The sequence below is a fragment of the Squalius cephalus genome (assembly GCF_949319135.1).
Source record: "Squalius cephalus genome assembly, chromosome: 20".
In the NCBI taxonomy this organism is placed as follows: domain Eukaryota; kingdom Metazoa; phylum Chordata; class Actinopteri; order Cypriniformes; family Leuciscidae; genus Squalius; species Squalius cephalus.
This window is the reverse complement of record NC_137141.1, coordinates 5261340-5282762: the sequence shown is the minus strand read 5'-3', so window position 1 is coordinate 5282762 and position 21423 is coordinate 5261340. Positions and strand designations below refer to the sequence as shown.

The 21423-nt window shown below is 38.9% G+C and overlaps 1 protein-coding gene across 2 annotated transcripts in view; it reads right to left on the bottom strand.

The window, feature by feature from the left end:
• myt1lb (myelin transcription factor 1-like, b) overlaps window positions 1-21423 on the bottom strand; it is a 143374-nt gene that overhangs the window by 96129 nt on the left and 25822 nt on the right. The gene's annotated exons all lie outside the window — the stretch shown is intronic.

The following is a 21423-nucleotide window of genomic DNA, read 5'->3' as shown; positions in this document are numbered from 1 at the left end:
AAAATCTTGACTATTCATGCTGCTTTCCCAATGATGATCGTGATGAGAGTTTACAGTTTTTAAAATAATTTATTTAAAAAAATAACCATAAAAAAAAAAAGATATTCCATATCTTTTTTTTGTTCAAAACATAATAGACATGATTACAGACCCCATGAGGTCATGAGATCCCATTACTTCCCAAATCAAACGATTGTTGTCTTATGTTAACTTTTCCGTAGCAGCGGGATTAGGCACATAACTTCCTCACTGCGTTTGCAACAAAAACATGTCGTTTGCCAGCTCAGCTACAGTATGATATTGACAGAGAAAATATTTTGAAGGAAGATGAGAAACTCAAACAGCTCTTGTGTATTTGGCTGTATGATGGGAGGATCTTGTGTGGTGAAACTGGAGCAGATACAAACAAATTTGGAGCAGTTGCGTTTGATTTTTTCGAGCCTCTGTTGTGCGGCAGCATTCAGAGACACTAATTAAAACCAGTGAAGCGGTTGGTAACAAATGATGTGTTAGTGGTGCTGCAGTGGAGTGTGGTGGGACAATGAAGAGCCCCTCCGGGAGCCTGATAGCACGCTTAATATCAGAGCTGCAAGGCTCCCTGCCAGTGTTCCTTTGTGAAAACACTTTAAAAACATACAGAAGCAGGACTTATTTGGAAAATGAAACTATTAAACACATTGTATGTGTATAAAAACATGTTCATAATCTGAAATAAAGTAATTCATAAAAAAATCTAGTTTTTCCTATATTTTGGGGTGGAATGTGATCATGATTTTATGAGAGTGCTCAATGTAAAAAAAATGTTTGAACTATGTTAGAACTATGTCAGTTTACATATCGATATACACTACTGTTCAAAAGTTTAGGCTCAATGACATTTTTGAATGTTTTGAAAGAAGTCTCTTCAAGACAGCATTTATTTGATCAAAAGTAAACAGTAAAAACAGTAATATAGTGAAATATTACATTTAAAATAACTGTTTTCGATGTGAATATAATGTAAAATGTAATGTATTCCTGTGATCAAAGTTGAATTTTCAGCATCATTCTAATATGCTGATTTGCTGCTCAAAAAACTTTTCTGCTTATTATCAATGTTCAAAAAAATCATTAAAATCATCAAAAATCAATGTTCATTTTCTCAGGATTTTTTGATGAATAGAAAGTTCAAAAGAACACCAATTAGCTGAAAATGATTTATTTATTTTTAACAAACTATGAAAAAAAAAAAAAGACTGTCACTTTTGATAAATTCATGCTAAATTAAAAGGTATTCATTTGTTTGTTTTTTTATTTAAAAAAATTATAAAAATTATTACTAATCTTGAAAATGTGTTTGTAAAGTTGTACAGTTTAGATTTATGGCTTTGATTTTCTTTGAGTAAAACATGGCTTTGAGTAAAACATGTTTTGGAAAATATACGTTTCATATAAAATTTGAAAATATTTCATAACAATAAACTTAAACTTCTATAGCTCTCTTTAATTTCACCTTTTCCTTTTTCACTTCAGCAATAATCTGCTAAGTGTCTCCTTTAAAAAGAGATAAAACTTTAAGTCTGTGCTCCAAAGTATTCAAGATTTGCGGCAGTTTAATTTGGAAATTTAATTTGCAGCTGAATGCTCAAAAAGTGGTTAATAGGTAATAAATGGATTATAACTACTGCATAAATATAATTTAGTGCCATAGAATCCCCTAAAAACTACAAAATTAAATAAAAAACATTATTGAAGTAAAATACAGTACATTTATTTCATTCAAATAAAAAAGGTATTTTTTGACCATCACATGAGGAGCACCAAAGGGTTAAAATAACGAACAAACGCTGTCACATTAAAATAAAACACATTCAGTCAATAAAAACATATTCATATTAACAAGCAGTCATACTACTTATTCATCATGATTTTGCCCTTATAATCGATCCACAGACAACCCCACCCTTGTGAATAAGCTGAGAGCATTTTCATGTTTCCATGCTACAAAACAACAAACGCCTTTAGGGATTCCAATTAGAATCTGACTTAACATATGTCATTTACTCCAGTGAGGTGTTGTGGTCCACTAACTAATCAAGAACTTGGCAAATGGGAAAACAACTAATCGAGACCATGGAATGCAGAATTCAGTAAGAATAAACCAGGAACCCACACATAAAGCATGCAAAAAAAGAATCTGTGAACAAAACTTAATGAAAATTTCAAACAGGGTGTAAAAATGTCTAGAGCCGTTTTCACACAGAGATTCCAGGAAATACACAGAGTATTTGGCCTGGGATCGTTTGATTTTGGTTCATTAACACTGCCAGTGATTTTCCGGAATCTGTGCGCGAGTTCACACACATCCCGTAAAGATCCCGTAAAGACACGTGGCATCTATGTGACGTGTAATTTCTCCACAGCATCTTAAGTTTGCCTATGATCTGCGATTTCTCTCTCGAGAAACAACTCTTATGCATTTTTTTCTGATTCAATCATAAACTAGCGCATCGCGTACCGTTCCACTAAGCTGGCGAACAATCTCAGCTTTAGCGTTATCACTATGACACACACTTACGGCATTGATTGCGGCTTTTGCTGACACATGGAGCGTTCCGGGACAATCCCGGGACGTGTTTGCGTTCACACAGAAAATTTTATGAAAATTTTCCGGGATCAACGCGCTGTGTGAAATAGGCTTAAGTTACTAATGTAACCCCTGTCCCCTGAAGGAGGGAACGGAGATGTTACGTCGCACTGACGTACTGGGGTCTCGCCTGGAAGTCCAATCACCACCAAGTGGTAACAAAATGAGCCAATGAACATTGGCCAGTGAGATTTGCATGCCGAGTCATACCTACCCAGACATACGGGTATAAACACCGAGCCAGCCTTCCCGCACATTACCTGTTTGAACCCAACACACAGGAAGAAACTGGCTCCACTCGGAGATTGGTGTTGCCCAGCCCGAAGCTCTGCAGATGTCTGCCAAAGAGGCGCCATGCGCCAATGCCCAGGAGGAAGGCAAGGTACGCCAAGGCGATGTTATCCACTATCCAGTGGGCCAACCTCTGTTTGGAGACAGCCTTCCCTTCTGCTGACCTCTAAAGCAGACAAAGAGCTTCTCTGAGCTTCTGAAGCTCTGCGTGCGGTCCATGTGAAGACGCAGTGTGCGAATTAGACACAGCAATGCGAGGGCTGGGTCTGCCTCCTCTGGGGGCAGTGCTTGTAAGTTCACCACCTGGTCCCTGAAAGGAGTGGTGGGAACATTGGGCACGTATCCAGGCCGAATTCAAGGCACGATTCACTGACCGAAAATGCCTGCAGGCCCCCCCCCCCTGCAGGCTCTAGCTGAATTGATAGTGTCAACTACCACTGGAGGTAGGTAATTTAAGTCCTCCGTCCGAAGAACACACATGGAAGTTCCAGTGGTCTGGACCCGGATGCCTTATGGTGCCCCATCCCTGAAAAAGCAGGTCCTTCCTCAGGGGAATTCGCTAGGGAGGAGCTGTCGCGAAGAGCATCAGTTCTGGGAACCAGGTCCGGTTGGGCCAGTATCAGCATAACTAATAAGACCTGCTCCTTGTCCTCCCTGACCAGTGTCTGTGCAAGAAGTCTCACTGGGGGAAATGCATACTTGCGTAGGCCCCGGGGGCAGCTCTGTGCCAGTGCATCCGTACCAAGGGTCCCCTCAGTCAGGGAACAAACCAACTAGAACATAAAAAGGCCCTACATGGTTCAGCCCGTGTATTTAACCGATCTTCTATCGTCTTATAATTCATCACGCTCTTTAAGGTCACACAACTCTGGGCTTCTGGTAGTACCTAGGATATCTAAGTCCACTATAGGAAGGAGAGCGTTTTTGCATTTGGCTCAGTTTATTTGCATAAACTCTGGAATAGCCTTCCTGATAATGTCCGGGGCTCAGACTCTCTCACTTTAAATGTAGATTAAAGACAGACCAAGCATTCATATAATGCATCTCATAACCTTATACTCCAGTTATATCAGATCAAATGCACATGATTATCTGCTTAATGTTACGAACAGAAGCTACACTAATTATTTTCCATTTGCTTTTCTGTTTTTTCTTGGGATGCCCATCCTGAGGTAACTAGAGAGTACGTCAGCTCCAGTTTGGATCCAGCCTCTTATGAAGACTTCAGATGCCCAACACCTGTGAAGAGACGGCACCAACTCCTGACAGGACTTCAGATGATTCCAACTCTGAATCAACATGCTACATTTTTCTATATATCCTTATAATTCTGTAAACAACATGTATTCATTACTTCAATGAGCTCATGGTTCTGACTTAAATTAATACATTGTTTAAATAAATACATGATGTTAGCTATCTGTGTGATCTGTATATGTTTATTTCTGAAATATGGACATTACTTGGACTAAGTCACCTCTGATAACAGATCACTCTAAAATGTAATGTAGATACATACATTTTCTGTAAAGCTGCATTTAAATGATATGTATTGTGAAAAGTGCTATACAAATAAATGTGAATTGAATTTATCTTTATATTTCCATGACAGATTTTTCAAGATAAATCATTTTATTATTAATGAAGCTTGCCAGTTAGCTAAGTGTCAAATGATTATTAACCCTGTAAAGCCTGACATATGAATTAATAGTCTGAGTAATATATATATATTGTGGCGGGAGGAGAAAACGACAGACACGGTGGGAGTGGTGTCAGGCCTCGGAGAGGCATTTATTAAAGCAAATAAACATAAAATGGTCCAAAAATGGGGAAATAAAGTGTGAAAACAAAAGGGGATCTGGTGTCCTCGTCGTGCCAGGTAATCGTGAGGGATGGGATGGTGAAGAGATGGGATGGGTCCAGGTAAGGGGGCGGTGTCCGGCGGTCACACGCACTTCTCTCTCTCTTCGGTCTGAGGCACGAGGGGCGTCACGGCACTTCGGCATCACGGCTTGTCCTCTCTAGGCCCCGACAACTGGGGAATAGCGGCCCGGCATCCTAGCCCGTCAGCGGCGTCATGCATGATTCTCCATTCTGGACCACGAGTCCGGCGACTCACATATTGGACGGCGCGGGAATACGGTCTCTCTTGAGGAGCGCGCGCAGCATTTAACAGCGGCGGTGATGAGGCTTCATGTTCTTCAGGTGTGCCTCATCACGCCGGCAATTCTCCTCTTCAGCGCCCCTCCTCTCCAATCACACCCACTCCAGTCGGGAACCTGGCGAAGGGCGACGAGTTAAGGGACGGGGTGGCACTGATGACCAGGGAGAGGCAGTCGATCCGTCACAATATATATATATTTAAATGGAACAGTTAAATGGAACCTTTTTAGACAAAATCTAAAACATTTCATTTGTGTTTTTGTTGAGTACTTAATGAGTATTTAATACTCACATTTCGACATGATTTTTCTAAAAATGATGTATTGATAATCAAGTAAACCTACATTGCTTCAATCCATTAAGTCTTCATCTTGAAGTATTACTACCAAATATAAAAAAATTATTCCTACATTTACTTTATAAATGTATTACTTTATTACTTTATGGATGACATCCCTAGGGAAGAGTGGCCTACCCGGCAAGTATAAGGCCTGGGGTTACCAACACGGGGTACTCCCTAGCCTGCTCTGGCCTCTGCTTCTTTATGAGATACCTGTCTCTACCGTCAATGGATTGGAGAGGAAGATTAACATGTATTTGAGGAGGTGGCTGGGTGTCACAAGAAGCTTCTACTCCATTAGCTTGTAAAGCACAGGCAGCAAGCTGCAGCTGCCAGTGACATCAGTGGTCAAGGAGTATAAAGCGACAAAGAGACACCAAGCCATGATGCTGCGAGGCAATAAGGATGAAAGAGTACGCCAAGCAGGTATTGTGGTCAGGACAGGTCGTAAATGGTCTGTCAGCATAGCACTGACGGAGGCTGAGGATCGAATGCATCATGCTGAAATCGTTGGGACAGTAGCTCTGGGCAGGCTTGGACTGGGTTGCTCCACCAGAACGAGCTGGAAAAAAGCTGACTCAAAAGAACGCCGTGGCATGGTGCAGAGGGAGGTCCTCAAAGCAGAGGAGGAAACCCGGCATGTCAAGGTTGTTGCCATGAAAAAAACAGGGCAGCTGGACAAGGTGGGAGGGTGTACGAGAAAGGGCCCTGACGTGGCAGGACATCTGGACCATGGAAGGATGTCGGATTAAGTTCTTGATGTGTTCTGTCTACGATGTCCTGCCTACTCCATCAAACCTCCATATTTGGGGGATGGGAGAGCACTGCAACAGGACGGAGGAGCAGAGGGGCCCTGGCCTCAGCAAATGACTGGGAGGTGCGGGCAGACCTGAAGAAGCAGCTCACATTCCCAGAGGAGATAGCACACACTAGCCTCAGACCAGATATTGTCCTCTGGTCTAGAGGTACCAAGCAGGTGGTGCTCATAGACTTAACAGTACCCTGGGAAGAGAGGATGGAGGAGGCACATGAGCGTAAGCTTAAAAAATATCAAGGCCTTATCCTCGAGAGCCAGCAAAAAGGACGGAAGGCCTGGAATCTACCAGTAGAGGTCAGCTGTAGAGGTTTTTCTGGACAGTTGCTCTGGAGAACCACTGGACTGTTGGAGATTGAAGGGATGGCCAGGAAACAGCTGATAGGCAATGTCACTGAACAGGCGGAAAGGGATTTGGATACAGTGGGAAGTGCGGTGGCAGAACAAACCTGTTGAAGGACTAAAAACGGCATAGAGTTGGGTGGTGGTCAGCAGGGATAGATCCAGGACGCTGGATCTGCTGTCGAGTCCTCCCGAGGTGTTATGGGCTTAAATCGACAAAACAACAAGAAATCCATCTGATGACCGGCTGTAGCCACCAAACTCTTGTATTGTTGAGAGATGAACCCAAGCCTTGAGCTGGTGCTTGAAAGGAGGAGAGAAGTAGAGGAGAGAGCGATGCCACTGGCTCACAGATGGGGCAGGGCAGAGTACCTGTAAAGGTGGGCCAGCTGTGATGATCACACAAAAGGCACATAGTAGATTGTGTGCAAAAGGTTTTGCAGCAAAATTCAGCAATGTAATAATTTTCCTTGATTCGTTTGTGTATGTGTTATTTGGTGTGTCTGTACATAACTGCAGGTGTTGTGCTGATCACCACCCAATCAAAACTCTCTCTCTCTCTCTCTCTCTTTCTCTCTCTCACACACACACACACACACTCACACATTGGGTTTTAATGTTTTATGGGGACTTTCCATAGACGTAAAGATTTTTATACTGTACAAATGTAGGGTTTTCCAGGTACACACACACACAAAAATAACAAGCACAGAGAAAGCACACAAACAAGTAAAGTGTTTAATGAAACCGCATGTGAGAGGTCTTATTTGTGAATGCATCTGAGGTTCTTTTATGTGTTGATCTGAGGAAGCATCGTCTGTCTAAATCACGTCTGCGTAAAGAGAGTGTAGAGATTGTCTTAATTAGAAGGTGTTTTCGGATAATATTTTGGAAATCCCTTTGCTGAAATTGCATTCATGTGTATTTTTCACAATCTAGGTTTGATTTTCTTCTAAAGGTCTTTAACATTCAGATTTAAAACATTACTTTAAACAGGGTTCCCACAGTCATGAAAGCTGGAAATATCAGTTTTCAAAATGATAATTTCCAGATCTGGAAAAGACAAGGAAGTTAATGAAACCTTAAGAAGTTGAGTAAATTTCTACACCTAAAAAAATTAGCTAGTTTTATTCAAATAAAAAAAATATTACTTAACATAACTGACACTTAACATAACTGAATGCATTAATTTATACAACAAGCCTAATTTTTATTGGTTAAATCAGGTAAAGAATGCTGTTTAAGCTTTTGTAGAAATGCTCTCAACTCTTGCTCAAAAAACACTGTATAAAAGATTTTGTATTAAAACTATGTTTTATATTACTATTCCAGTCTTTCTACAAAATGTCATGTTTAATTCAGTGTGTTACTGGCCATTATTATTATCAATTATTTCTGAAATTTACTAGCAATTTCTAAGTGAAAACCTTATCCCAAATTTTTGTACAGTGTATTTGCATTATGGGATTGCCTTCTCCATGAACACTTCCTTAATTTAGCCCAATGAAGTTAGCATAAAGAACAGCAAATGTGTGCTGCTCACTATCCATGGGATCACATTCTGTTCTTGCAATTTTTCCTAAATGACACTTATAATCAGCCACTTTAATGCTGATTCTCTAAGTCATCTGACCCACCTTATTTTGCACACCATGAAGCCTGTGTGTGGTGCGCTACTTTTCCTGAGCAGTGATGCGGTGCCACACAGTCTACGGGAGCCGTCATTCACTCGCTGTGCAATTACCCACGCACTCGCAATCGGCTGCATAATGCCGGGATGGCCGGGAAATTCAGGTGAAAGATGCCAGGCAGCAATCAGCAGGAGAGAGCGAAGCCATTTTCTTTCATTTGGCATCAAACGGCAGCACCAGGCCCTTAATTACACGCCAAGTGTCAGGCCGGCCAGCTGAATGCCTTATTATTCCGCCGAGCTGCGTTCAATTCAGTTTCGTTCAGATAATCCTCAGAGAATAGAGCAAACGGAGGCTTGAACCATGACAAAGAGAGAGTCATAACAGAGAGAGAGAGAGACTTGACTGTGGTGAGGGTGATTTATGCTTGTGAAAGCCAACAGTCATATTCACCTGAAATCAGCTCAAACTTTAACACGGAGACCAACACGAACAGGTTTAGAGATGGAGAAGCTGTGTGTATGTGTCTATGATTTAACTGCGTTCCCTCAAAGATCACGGTAACCAACTTCAGACGGCTGTCATTCAGAAGGAGCAGTTACAAAAAATATGGAACGGGACACATAATACTGTGCCATTTTTAATATCACTCTGACAAGAATTTCATCTATTACCACAACTTAAATAAATGCATGGCTACAAGTTAAAAGCTCTAATTTATTGATTTAATAAAGTCTTTTAAGTTGCATTAAGATTTGTTTGATGAATTATGTTGACATCATTACAAACAACTTAAAATTCTGTGTAATTTAAACTGAAATTTATTTTTCAAAAACTTTTTCCCACAGGCCAGTGGCAGCATTTTTGATAATTTTCACAAAACTTTCATGACCCCCCGGAATATTTTGTTGTTTGAATATCTGAATATGCAATATATGCAATGACGAGGAAAGAGTAAATGAAATTGTCTTTTGGAGTGCGTTTTCAATCAGCTCCCTAGTTCAGTAGGCAGGGCACTGATCAGGGAGTCGGCCATTTTAAGGGCTCTTTTAAGGGTTCTCAATCAAAAAATCCATCCAGGGCACTGAAACGTTCGCTCCCTAAAAAAGTCCCACAATGCACCGTGAAAAGCAGAGAGCATCGATGTTCACTATGTTTCCTTAACGGAAGTGCTGAAACGCAAAGTATAAATCACCTGAGCCAACTACCAATTATTTAATTATATTTCAGCATAAACACACACTAGAAATGTAATGAACACAATCTAGCTAACATTTATAATTTATTTACGGCTGAAATGTTGCACGTATATGTAACAAGCAAAGCATTTATCATAATGTACTGTACTTTAAATTATATAAACAAATAATGTCAGAAAGATATCAGCTCTGCTGTTGTTCATAAATACCAGTAGTGATGTTGTACAGTGAAGACATAGTCATGTAGTGAGCCAGCATTCTTTACTGTCCTTACCACTGCTGAATTCATGCTCACGATATACTGATTCACAAGCTCGGGAGCTAGAGAGCTGATTGAGAAAGACCTGCTGGTGTTATTGTTTAAAGGTTAAAGGTTTCAGTAAGCGATTTCTGAAAAACGCTGTTTAAAGTGAATCGGACACAGCACACACTTCTAGCCAATCAGCAATAGGGGGAGGAGAGAGTGAGCCAATCAGCAGTAGAGGGCGTGTCCCCTCATGATGGGGGAGGAGAGAGAATGAGCCAATCAGCAGTAGGGGGTGTGTCCACTCATGGTGGGGGAGGAGAAAGTGAGCCAATCAGCAGTAGGGGGTGTTTCCACTCATGATGGGGGAGGAGAGAGTGAGCCAATCTGCAGTAGGTGGTGTGCCCACTAATGATGGGGGAGGAGAGAGTGAGCCAATCTGCAGTAGGGGGTGTGCCCACTAATGATGGGGGAGGAGAGAGTGAGCCAATCTGCAGTAGGGGGCATGTCCACTCATGATGGGGGACGGGGGAGAGTGAGCCAATCAGCAGTAGGGGGCTTATCCACTCATGAGACAGTAAGCAAGAGTGAGATTTGAAGAAAGACTGTAGAAAAAGATGGCTGAAAGACATTAGGGTTATGACATTAGGGTTAAAAAGAAGGGTTATGATCAGACAAGAGCTTTACGACCCACTTGAATATTAGAAAAGCTTTCCAGCGCTGGAGAGACCTCAGCATGAAGGCCTGAAAACGGACGCAAGGCTTCATTGTTTCTGCTCCATACTTGAGTAACATTGGTTTAAAGTGTGTGCTCCTGGCGATTAACAACAAACTCTTGCTTGTTTACTCTTGTGTACTATATGTTATTTTTTTTTGTTCTTCCTTGTCGTTCGTTCGTCAGAGCAATGAATGTTATCTCCTGGTTTGTTTGTTTGGGTTGATTTCAGATATCAACAGCGTTCAATGATGGTTCTCAGAAATCGCTTACTGCACCTTTAAGTGCTGCCTTTAATTTGTTAATAAATAAAATAACATTTCGGGGCCTACTTTGTACCCTAATCATGTTCATGTAATAGTGTTTTTTGTTTACTTGTTTAAATATTAATCAGACCTACAGTATTTGAATTCAATATCTTTAGGTATAAATTAATATCTAAAAAAGAAAACCATTCAAAAGCCTTTAGTGCAAAAGATCAATATGAGCCTTGACAAATAATTTCAAAGACAAAAACAAATGCCCAGAGACTTTGCACAGCCCGCATTTGTGTATGTGCTAAATATGAGCAGGCATTTAAGGGCTGCTGGTATAATGGCATCAGTTTCATGCACAGCCTGAGCTCCTCCCGCTGGCGTCCTGCCCGTCGTCTGAGGGAACTAAACGGGCACCTCGCTGACGGGACACACCCCAGTGACTCAGACAATCACACACACACCACATACCCTTATCTGATAGATTCTGGTTCTATAGAGATTAACACATTTATTAATAACCAAGATGTCATAATTATAATATTAGCTGTAAGTTCTTTTCTGGAGATAACATGTATAAAATGTTTGTCCTACTTGACATATATTAATGAAAAACAGAGAAATCCCACATGACTCTGTGACAGTGCTAGAATGTGAACACAGGAGAAAAAGTCAAACCCTATAATCGCATTTAGAAGATTAGAGGTGAGCGATAACACATGCAATCAAGCAGTTGAGATATACTATAGTATATATCACTTTATTTGAGTGTACTGTATGTATACACTATGCAGATAAAGTTGGATATTTAATATCCAACCTTATATAAAGAGCGATAATATAGTTCTGAGAAAAAAAAAGCCATTCAGCAAATTTCTTCAAATGACACGAGTTTGACAACCTGGTTATCTGAAAAATGGCGTTTGGGAACAAGTTTAAAAAATATATAATTATATATATATATATATTATAAGTGTTATATGTACAGCAGCTTCAATAATAATACATAAAAAATAATAATTAAACAAAAAAATAAACCACCAGACTGCATGATCGATCTTTGATCGAATACATTATTATTAGGGCTGGGTATTGACACAAATTTCACAATTCGATTCGATTTCGATTCACAAGCTTGCAATTCGATTCGATTCAATATTGATTATTTTGGATATCAGGTACAATACATGGCAAATTTTCTAAAGGAAAACAAATCTCTTCACTAATGCTGTTAACTATGGGAGTCAGTGGTAGCCTATAGGCTTCATTAGCCTACTATTGAAGGTAAAAATGAACTGATTTGTATACAAACACTTAAATTACACTTTTATTTATTTTTATAATAATAAAGTTATATGAAATATAAACATTTAAATGGTGGCTGTCATAAAAACCTGCCAGATTTATTCAAACATACATTAAAAATAGAAGAATATTAAAAATGATAATGAATATGTAATATGGTGCATATATTTAGCAACATGCTCCTCTCTAGAGTTAATTGTTCTCGCTGACTGACGAGTTTATGGTCACTGGATATGGTTTTTCTGAGGTAAATGTGACGTTACATGACATTGTTTACAAGCTGTTTTACTGACGTCTTTCCACGGTTGAAACACTGATTGAGTGATTCCATGTCACATGATATGGATTTCGATAAGTTGTACTCTGTTCAGAAGCTCATTCATGTTTACTTCGCACGGTAACTGGTGTTATTAAGGCGGAAGAGAAGATCATGTGCTTCTCTTGAGCTGAGCCAGAGCGATCTCACGCCAAAACGCTATTTATGTTTTTGAATTTCGTAAGAAAATGGACGTAATTTGAAATCTGAGACTTTGTTTCATATCAATAGTAACAAAGCACAAAGATTATTGCGATTTATTGGATGGGATGCGCACTACAATGTTACATTCATTCATCAACTGACTAATCGATTCTTGGGATTTAAGAATCGATATCGGTTCGTAAAAATGAGAATCGATTAAAATCGAGAAATCGATATTTTTTACCCAGCCCTAATTATTATTATTAATCAGTTCATATTTAACTATATTTAATAACCATAATTGTAATATTCAGTATACATCATATTATGTGCATCAGCTTTGAGTGAGGTGCTGCAGATCTTTCAGTGTGTGTGCTCAGTAGACTACAGGCTGAAATGGGACGCAGACAGTTTGAAGTAAACAGATGGAGGTTTGGAGAAGCTCGGCGCCTGCAGCATTAGCCTCCCACACGCATGCGAGACACGCACATCTCCAGCGCTCACCTGAGATGACCCTCTCAAAAACTACGTCGGCATGCAGTGTGTTTGAAAAAGCTGAGATTCTCACATAAAGACTGAATCCACAACTGTAATACAATAAGGAATCAAGGTCTGGCAGTCGTTTCACACACTGCATTAACTGGATCAGGAGAAGTGGGTGTTTTACACCAAAATAGAGTCAGACCTGAATGTGAGTTTGCCATTTTGAAGAGGCTTTTTGAACAGAACATGGAAGCAGATCATCATTTATTGGGTCTTTGCAATATGGTCCCAATAGTAATGCATTGACCAACATTAACTAATTAAATAACAATGATCAATACATTTGTTATAGTATTTTTTAATCTTTAATTCATGTCAGTAGTATTATAGCTTTATTAACATTTCAAATAGTTTATTTTTATATTTTCAGTTTATTTTTAGTAATTTTGTTATGTGCTTTTGTCATTTTATTAGTTTTTTTTATTTTTATTTTGCTATTTAGGTTTATTTTTACTTCAGTTTTAGGTTTAGTTAACGATAATAACCCTAGTTCATGTTATCTCAAGTGCATGAGATATTAACCGATACAACAAGATTAATAAATGCTTTATAAGTATTTTTCATTGTAAGTTCAGGTTAAATCTTTCCCCATCATTGACGGATTTTTCCGGCAGTCCGTGTTTTCACTGTTAAATGGTACATTAAACATCTTCTGAAAGAGTACAGAATCTCCTGATCAAAACACAGGCAAGATGAAGCAGAGACAAGCGATAGGAGCACTGCTTATGCACATGTAAAATAACACGATTATCAACATTAAACAGCAAATAAAATCAAAACTGCTATAGGACTGTGAAGCTTTGGGGGTGTGATGGACTCCATCTACTTTTGATCACCGTTCTGAATCCGATCCGGATTAAGTCTTTGACTAAAACATGATTTAAAGTTTTGATAAAAAGCTAAAATATTTTTTTAATTGTTTGTTTGTTTTAAAAGCAGAGGCTCTGTTCTTTCTTTTCATGTTGCATGTTTCATATTCATTCAACAAAATATTCTGGGGGCCATAAAAGTTTTGTGAAAATGATCGAAAATGTTATTGAACCTTATTGTAAAGTGTTACCATTTATTGCTATTTACTATTATATTCATTTTAAATACCTATTTACTGTTTAAATTGCAACAGTATATGTGACCCTGGATGACAAAACCAGTCACAAGTCGCACGGGTATATTTGTAGCAACAGCCAACAATACATTGTATGGGTCAAAATGATTGATTTTTCTTTTATGCCAAAAATCATTAGGATATTAAGTAAAGATCATGTTCCATGAAGATATTTAGTAAATTTTCTACCGTAAATATATAAAACATGTATTTGTGTGAGTGAATGCACCACAATCGTGAACATAAATGGAGAACTTTAAAGGAGATTTTCTCAATGTTTCGATTTTTTTGCACCCTCAGATTCCAGATTTTCAAATAGTTGTATCTCAGCCAAATACTGTCCAATCCTAACATACCATACATCAATGGAAAGCTTATTTATCAGCTTTCAGATGATGCATAAATCTCAATTTCAGAAAATTGACCCATGTGACTGGTTTTGTGGTCCATGGTTATTTCAGAGGTGAAGCAAGTTATAACATTTCAATGAAAAATAATTTAGATGATTCTTTGGAATAACATGCAGCACAGAATTGTGTTGAGTATTAACAAAGTAAATAGGGCCAGTTTATTAACTGTTTTATTTTTTCTCCCATGCAGTCACCGTTTTGTGCTAAAATCGGTCATAATTAGTTTTTTCCATTAACAATCATTCTCTCTCTCTCTTAGGTTTAAACAGGAGATTTCTTTAGCTGCTGTGCCTTTAAGAAATGCCCTCTTCATTCGTAAACATGTTAATATCTTGAGTATCTGACATCATTTGAGAATTTCAAAATAGGCAAGGCAAGGCAAGGCAAGGCAAGTTTATTTATATAGCACATTTCATACACAATGGTAATTCAAAGTGCTTTACATACTATTAAAAATAATCAGAAGAAATAAGAATATACAAAACAGTTTAAAATAAAGAAACAAGAAAGAACTAAAAATAATTAAAACAGTTTAGAATAAAGAACAGTTTAAAATAAAGAAACGAGAAAGAACTAAAAATAATTAAAACAGTTTAGAATAAAGACTAAAATAAGACACAGTATAAACAGTCGGACAAACAGTGACACAGTGCTCATTCATTAAATGCAAAGTAATGCAAATAAGCAATTTTTGCAGCTTTTATCTCAAAAGATCAAAGAAAATCTGATTTCTCGTGTGACCCCTTTCAGCATTTCCCCCGATATCTCTATATAGCAGTGACTGGCCCAGTCCTTCCCTTGCTCAACAGTGTATTTAAATCTATCTTCTCTCTCGACTAGACCAGCAGCCAGACGCTCAGACGGTGGCAGTCCTGGATCACGTCTCTATAGTTTTCTGCCTCCCTGGGGAGCTCGCGGCTCTCAAACACACTCTCACACACCTTATCTCCTCAGTGCTCCTCTATTCATTACAGCTGAAACCAGAGTGTTCGAGCGGTTCATGTGTGGAATGAACAAACCGTGCCACTCTATACTAAATGTACTCACATAAGATCCTAAAGAAATTAAATAAAGATGTGACAAGAACAAAACTATAAATAAAACAACCCAGGCTCTTTGGAAATATGTGATATTTCTAAAAAAATCCCTGAAATCTGTTGCTCCGGGTACAATTTGCTGCACTTTTCAGGTGACACATTCACATGTGCTTTAGGCAATATTGTTTTTTTCTCTGTTGCAGATGTCATGCAAAAAAACATGCCTTTGAGTACATTTGTGCAAAATTATATTGAATTGCTTGAAGCACAATTCACAGTTACTGGTACTAAATAGTGTATTAAATATTCTGTGAAACAGTTAAAAAAGTGTGCGTTTGTCTAGTGTACATGTGTTTATCGTTTGGTGTAGTATACTCTTATGTCTATTGTATTGTTACATTTTGTTTGTAACTTCATTCTTGTTTGCAATAAAAAAAAAAAAAAAGTGTGCGTTTGAATTTAACTTACCACATACACTAAAACTTGCACTAAATCTAACGGATAGTGTTAACAAAAGCAAATGTGATATGAAAATGCTTTTACTGAATTAACCATTTTTGCTTGCTTCTAGAAGACTTTGAGCTCTTTTATCGGGACACGTGTTTCCTTCACATTAAAAGTGCAGTGCTGTATCAGCTAAGATGCCGAGTAAGTTTGCCAAACATATGGAGATGATTATGTGATGCAAACATCAAAATGAATTTGTTTACAAATGATGCACTATAGTAAAAGTGTTTTGAGGTCATAACATAGTAAAGGATCCACACGAAATAAGCATTTATTAATCAATAATCTGCCCCGTATTCATTATTTGTGTGAAAAGGAATATGACATGTTGGTATTTTACAGCCTCAAGTCTTAATTTCAGCTGGAAACTGCAGTGAATTGTATGTATAGGTATATTTTTGCAGAAATGTCACCAATGTCCAATAAACCTGGGTTGCAATCAAATCGGCAGTATAACTAAATAAATATATATTATGAATACATATGCCACTTAAGTTCTTAAGTCCATAACGAATGTCCTTAGCTGTGACAAAAAAGGAAGCAGGTACTGAGAAAAAAATAGGCATTTTTCAAAAAAAGTATATATGAATAATCAACTAAACCTAATTTGCTTCAGTCCAGCAGGTGTTCATCTAGAAATATTACTAACAATATAAAAGTTATTCCTACATTTACTTGTGCAAAAAAGACATGTGACGCACGAGCTGAAGGGGGACGTTTGTGCAATTATACTAAAAGACCTTTTACTTGCTAAAAAAGTCTAAACTATCAATCAGACGACAGAAAGACTGTAGTAGAGTGTGTGCAACAGGGTTTACAGCAAAGTTTTGATGTTAAACATTTAGACGACTCAAATTTAATATAGGAAGCTTTATAGGGTTAAGAACCATCTCTCGAGTCTCTTTGACTCGTCCATAAATAAAAATGCAAACAATAACAAGTTCATACAGATGTATGAAATCAAACATCAATCAAACAAAATATGGCAGGTAGAAGGTTCAGCAGAAAAGACTTGAGTCAAACTTGAGCAGTAAAACGGTAAGTATGAAAGCACACTGTGAAGGGAGCAGCCAAATGCTAAACGCGCTCCTCTGTGTAATAACAGTCCAATGGAGCAGATGGCAGGTCTTGTCAATGACGGTCGAGAGAATTGCCAACATTCTCTTCCCAACCACAACCTCCGAGAGTTCGAGGCTGAGCCGCGGGACCGAGTCTTTGGGCATCACGTCTGGATGCTGCTGCACACTTGATGTAGACTTGGCCTAGACTGTACTTCAGAAGGGTGCTCCCAAAGTCAAGTCAAATTTATATGTATAGCACTTCTTATAGGCTATAATGCCTTAGTACTTTAACATGGGACACATTGCAGGGCTGGGCGATATGACAATATATAATGATATGAGTTCCTCAGGATTTAGATCCAGCTATACTGTATTTATAGTGTTGGCTAGCACATATATCAGTGACTCAGACACACGACGGAGTACTCAAAGGCAATTAAGAGATTTAAATATTAGTCATTTTTTCCGTTGAGGAATTTAAATATTGGTTGGTTAAGAGATTTAACCAGGTGAAAAGTCTGATGTTCGGGCACATTCAAAATTTAGATAATTTAGACCATTTAAATAATGGTCATTTTTGTTCTAAGCGAGAGTGTACATATCTCAAAAGCATTAGTGAGGATATGATTGGTTGTCTCAAGAGAAAAAAATAGCCAGTTGCCAAAGAATCTTATGTGAGTTAAGTATTTTTCAATTCCATTTCAATTAGTAACATGTCTGATTTCAGGCAGAATTATATTATATTGTGATATCATTCCTAACTGTGGTTAAAAGTTACTTATATAATGGTAAAGAAGTGTCCGTGATATGCCCCCAATGTGCCATTTTGCAAACCCTGCACTGGTGAACTGCTACCCAATAATATAAATGACATTACGTCACCAAAATGTGGGCTTGGAAGAGGACCAAAGGGTCTGAGGGTGCCAAGCTTCCACAAGCCTTTCTGGAGATCTAATCATATGAAGTCTCCACCACTGTACAAGACCTTCATGTAGACACTTTCAACGTCTGCTCCCTTCACCTGGACAGTTGAGATGGAGTGGTGACGATTAAGAAAGAGGCGAAATCCATAATTTCTGGTCTAACTAGCTTACTTTTGCAAAACTTCTGGAATTTATTAGAGTTTTTGGATCAGTCCACAGAGAAACAAAGTTTAAACTTAAAGTAATTAATGCAGGACTAGACACTTATACAGAGGCCAAAGGTGGACAATGTCATGGTCACATCTACTGGAGTGGAGCTGCATACTTCCTTGACATTAGCCATCAGCATCAGCAAGTTTTACGTTTGGTCTTTGGCAGAGGTTTTAATAAAATGATTGTAGTTAGGCCGTGAGTTGTGAGTAGCAAGCCTATAACTAGATGTAGCAATGAGAATGAAAGAATGGTTGAGCATGATCCCATTATAGCTGTGCTCTGAGACTCCTGCAGTAGATTGTATAATCTATAAATAAAATATTGTGTACAAGCTTTATGCTAATGGTGATGTGACCAGGATTCCTGTACACTATTTGAAACCCTAAACTGCAGCATTAGGATCAGGAATTCAACGTCATGCGACTGGCTCCTTATCTTACTTTCACCACTTAAAGTGTGTACCTCTTCTAAGCCTATTACTTGATCCCTGGTGTATTTTCAGGATATTTATATTTCCTCCCTTATGTTGGAGATCCCCATCATATCTTTGAAAATAAGGTTGTTGTCATCAAAACATTATGCCATGTCCAAACTAATCAGAAAATCAAACAGTGAACACACACAAGAAGCTTGTCAACGGGCAGAAGAGGACAGCAAAACAAACACAACAATCTCATCTTTCCGCACAGTAAATGACTGGAGAATCTGAAAACCTCCAGAGGATTTTCAACAAACACAATGTCTCCATATATTTCAAACCTTTCAGCACACTAGAACTATTACACCCAAAGGATCTAACACCAAAACACAAAGCAATAGTGTATATACAGTCCAGTGCAATGAAGAATGCCCTGACTTGTACATCAAGGAAACAAAGCAACTGCTGCATAAGCGCATTGAAGGGCAAACCCCTCAGGGCAGATTACAGATGGTTCAAATGGGCAGTGAAAGAGGAAGGCTAGAGCATCCATCCCTGCAAGGCCTTATCACAATTTGTCTGTTATTCTAACATCTTTAGATCAGCAGTTTTATCCCGATTTACTAGGGATGCTTCAATAGACCCCTTTTGCGCCGACGTCACAGTTACGTCACGGCGCTAGCTGGAGGCAAAACAAACGGAAAACTGGAGGCGGCCAATACAAACCAGCACAGATTCGGCTACATAATAAGGAGCTTAAATTATTATTTTTATTATTAAATGTCATCTTGATGTGTTATTGGGTGCAAGAATCAATGAAAAATGAGTATGCTGTATCTGGAATTTTTATTTCTAGAAAATATCCACATCTTTAAAATTGCACCGTAATATGTCACTCTTTACATTGTCGTCTTTTTGGCGCTGGTTAGGTAGAACTGCGGATCGTACACACAAATCTTTACATGACCATTCAGCACATAGTTATAGGCATCTAAAGATTTATATGTCTCAGTTTCTCTATCGGGCAGGTGTAGAAGTCAGGCCACTCAACCGTTGGTAGCGTTAACGTTAATCCTGTCAGATCGTCCATCCATTGACTGAGCGTGTACGGGTCGGCCAGTCTGGTTCCGTCCGTTAAAATTAACTTTTGCAAATAACAATCGCGGTCCTGGACAGTGAGTGACCTTGCACATTAAGTTAAAACTGGATTTTCTCCAGTCATTGTTAAAAAAAACAAGCTAACAAACTGGCAAACTAGTGTTAGTGAAGCGGCCAGAGGGATCTTTCTGCCTCCAGCTAAGCCCCGCCCACACAAATACGTCACCATGTTTACCAACTGTAAAAGGGTCTATAGATTGGCCACAGATCTATCACGGTCGATTATCACATTCAATGACTCGATCGGTAGTCACTAAATTTGGCCAATCACATGAATTGATTGCAATATGTATTATTACCGTAAAAAGTTTACGTAAACGTGCATGTAAACAATATACAGAGGAGGCTTTTGTGCCACATTCTGCTTTGTAACTTCGCGAAACATAAGTAAACCATAGTCAATTGCACATCGTTATTTAGAGCAGGTTGTCTTGATTCAAACAAGCTCATATAAAACATAACATGATGCGGAGATCTTGAGAAAATCCTCATGGAGTGACATGACATGCTGCTTGGCTAAAGCTATAGGACATCCGGGATCTGTACACCTCGCGGTCAACATCAGGAAACTGGATCTCGTGTATAGTGGGATGGAAAGATGTGCAGAGACTAGTGTTGTCAAAAGACCTGGTACTTCGGTACCAACTCAGTACTAAAAAAATGTAAATGTCACGGTACCAAGTTTTCTTAGTACCGGTGGTACCGAGGACCCGTTCAAACCCGGTTCCTTGATGCGCATGCATGCACTGAGTGCGTGCAGTTGCGCGTCCTCTTTATTAAAGCACTGAGACATGGCGACCGGCGGCACTGCTGATTTGGTGGCTGTAAATCCACTTGTTGATAAGAAAGCAGGAAAGAGACACATATGGAAATATTTTGGATTAGGCTAATGTCACTTGCCATAAGTGGCCGTTCACATAGCGCGTTCTTTGCGCGTGCAGATTCGTTATTCCAAATGTAGGCGCGCGGCAAGCGCGCTCATAATAGAAGCGACGCGGCGCGCTCGTTTTTCCAGGCAGGCCTATGTTCATGGTTGCATAGCAACGACAGACGCCACGGGAGAGCAAGCGCTTGTCGAAACTTGTCGATCTCCGAGTGCAACATTACATGAGAGTGAAGATGGAAGCTTTTAAAGATTAGTTCCATATAAATTCATGGATAATTTGTTGTTTTGTCGTTAGTGAAAATCAATATTGACCTTGTATTTGAAAAAGGATCCTCATATAAAAACAATACTAAAATTCAGAGTAAGTTCATTCGCATTCGGAGATCGACTATTTTTGAAACGGTGCGAACTGCGCTCTCCATGATGACGAGGAAGTATCAGCAAAGAATTTATTGATTTCTAGCCCTTTGGTACCGAAATTGGTACCGAGAACCGTGGATTTTCACTGGTATTGGTACCGAATACTGAAATTTTGGTACCGTGACAACACTAGCAGAGACCAATCAGACACTGTTTTACAGCGTGCTTGGGTTGGATCGATCACTCAGATTGACAGGTCTTGATTTACCGTGTGCCAGTGCACAAACAGCGCTGGAAGATCATCACTCATCTACCAGGATCTTATTACTTGTTGCTTTTTCTATGCAATTATAATTTGTTTATGGTTGTTGTGGCATTTACACATGTAAGAAGTTCTTATGTTCAGTAAAACATTAGA